Source organism: Ananas comosus, unplaced genomic scaffold (assembly GCF_001540865.1).
Source record: "Ananas comosus cultivar F153 unplaced genomic scaffold, ASM154086v1, whole genome shotgun sequence".
Lineage (NCBI taxonomy): Eukaryota > Viridiplantae > Streptophyta > Magnoliopsida > Poales > Bromeliaceae > Ananas > Ananas comosus.
In genome coordinates, this window is record NW_017893556.1 from 54,781 (window position 1) to 57,864 (window position 3,084).

The following is a 3,084-nucleotide window of genomic DNA, read 5'->3' on the forward strand; positions in this document are numbered from 1 at the left end:
ACAAACGTCCTAGCAGAGAATATGGGGATGATAGGTGGTTGCTCCAATTATCGTGCTGCTGCTCTGGTAACTACGCTTGGGAATCGTTGACCTTTTGTACGCTAGTCCCTCAATCGTCTTTATCCTATTGTACAGATTATAAAAATATTATCAGTTTCAAATTTGCTTTTTGGATCTTGTTGTTTCCGTGTCCACTTTCAATTTTCAAAAATGAAGAGGCAGAAAGGAGGGATCCTGCTTATTATTATTATTATTATTATTATTATTATTATTTGCTCTTCCTTCTAACAGAGGGGGAAAAAAAAAAACGCAATGGAGATGTTTGAGATTTCTGAAAGATGCTTAAATGGTATTATTTAAGAAATTAAAAAAGCATGTTAAAAAGTTTTGGATTTGAATAATTTGAATCCGGATTCAAAAAGGAATAGTAAATCTTAAGTTGAACCCCAAGAAATTTTAATTTTTAGATCCGAATCTGATTCCGAAATTGATAGTAAAATTTTAGACTAAATCCGGTAATCTCTGACTTCAGAGTCCGGACGGATTGAATAATACCGGAACGGCTTCCACTCCAAGATATGTATAACTATAAATTTTGATTGCCCCAAAAAAAAGAAAAAAAAAATATAAGACCACTGCAGCAGCACTGCACCACAGTTCGAAATTGCCTTTTTTAATTAGCATTGATTTTCTTAATTGCCATAAAAAAATTATTTTCTTAATTTACACCTCTTTATACTATCATTTTTCTTTTTTTCTTTTAAAGTTAGACCCATAGGTGAAAAGTATATAAATTTTTATTATACCTAATTATTCAAAATCTATATAAATTAGAGAGGCCACTGGAATCTTTTTTCAAAACCACATTGCTGTCATAAACCAGAATAAAAAACCTTAGCTTTCGGAGGCCTAAGCTGCTTCCATCCCTGTATGCTCAATTTATTTTACTTAATGAATGAAGCAGATAGCTTGCTATCTATTTCTCAAAAAAAAAAAAAAAAAAAAACCTTAGCTTTCGTTTGTATCCGTTGGCACTCTCATTACATTATTAGAGACAACAGCTCATTTGTTTTTCATTGTTGTCACTATTGCCATACATCTCAACTGCTACTCTACTCTTGATTGTCTTTACATAGATTTAAGAAAAAAAAGAAAATACCCATGTTATTAATATAGAGGTCTAATTGAGACAAATAAATATAAGTGAAAAAAATAAAAGTTGAGTGGGGCAATTTCATACGCCCCACTTCGTAAAAGAGAGCAATGATCATGGTGGCCGACCTGGCTCTATCTATAAGTGAACATGTAAAATGTAATTAAATAAATGTGTGCCAGCCGTAGTTTAATTGTAGTTGCTCATGATTAAATTGCCTACAGCTGCAATCCTTACTGTTACATACTTCTGCACGTTATACATCTCCTTTTGTTACCGGTAAATTGCAAGTTTTAGAGGACTTACATGCAGCATCTAGAGATTTTTAATGAACTTGCTCACGCTACTTGTTTAACTGTGCATTTGGCTTCAATCTATGTTAAACAATATTATTGGGGCTGTTTGAAATAGCACAATACAAAGCAGGCCCAACTTAAGCCTATTGTGATCCAAACCCAATGTATATATATAATAAAAAATTAATTAATAAGATAAAATAAAATGAATCTTTCAGCTCCTAACAGATCCTGAATTTTCGGAGATATCAGGATCCCACAGATTTTCCGTGAGATCCTCTTCTAACTAAAAAAAAAAAAAACTTGTGCAATCATCACAAGGATTGTTTGTGTAGATTTGTTGCTCTATAAATAGAGAGGGAAGCTGGAACACAAACCCCGACTGCTTCTAAGCAAGAAAGAAGAAGTAAAAGAGAAGAAAGGGGTGGAGTTTCTTTAATTTACTAACATTAGAATGTACCCAATATAATATATTTTTGGTAAACAAAAAAAAAAAAACTACTATGTCTTGTACTTTAAACCAAAAACAAAAAAATACAAAAAAAAAAGAGTTTCATTTGCAGATAATTTTTTTTTATTATTATTAGTATTATTATTTTGAGCCTATTTCTTGATCCTTCCCCTTTTCTTTTTACATAAAATTGATTTTGTCGGAATTTCGAAATCACTCATAGAAGCCTTCTTTCCTTTTTTTTTTTGAAGGACATAATTAATCGAGAATTGGGGATTATTTTATGTGCGCATTTGTTTATCTTCTCTTTTAAGTCAAAAACTACTAAACCCTCATAAGTATTGTGCATCATATTAAATAGAATAATACTTCAATACACCATCTAAATTTTATATAAATCTTGATCATTTATTTTTTTACATAGATGGTTGAGATGTAATATAATTCTAGAGGCGACTTACCATTTAGGCATAAGTACCTTTCACCCGGTACCTATTTAAAGGGTATTTTGGTCATAGAAGAATATTTTGGTCTATAAAATCGGTTTTATCCAATTAAAAAATACTATAACCTTCTCAAATACCTACAACAATAGTTGGAATTCAAATTACAAGTAAATTATAAATTTAAATACAAAGCAACATAACAAACTTAATTATAAATCAAATTCAATTTTTAAATATAAAACACAAATTTAAAATAAAACTTTCAGTTCAAATTCAAAATTTTAATTTAAATCAAAAAAATTAAATTAATTTGACTACCTATTCTTTAACGCTTTACGATTTTGTTTTATGAAAAATCACTGCCTACACCTGGTGCATCCAAACAGGTGATGCACCAAGGTTTTATTCTTTCTTAATATTTTCTTTTTATTTTATTTCATTCATTTAATTCGTAAGTATAAAAAATTGCAACTAACCCGACTTTTTTTTGGGAACGTAGTGGTAAGAAGCAACATTTCCATATTTTGAAGGTCCAAAAATTTTAAAGCTGCTTCTAATCTTTTCTCTTCCGAAGCTATAAAATTGTGCTTAATTGTTACTGAAAAACTATGCGGTTATATTTATGCGATACCTTAATATTTTATCCACATATTTAATTTTTATAGCATTTTTTTTTTCCGGTTGTTAAGCTGAAACTATAGTATAAATCAAGGATCAATTATGCATACTGCATTTTCT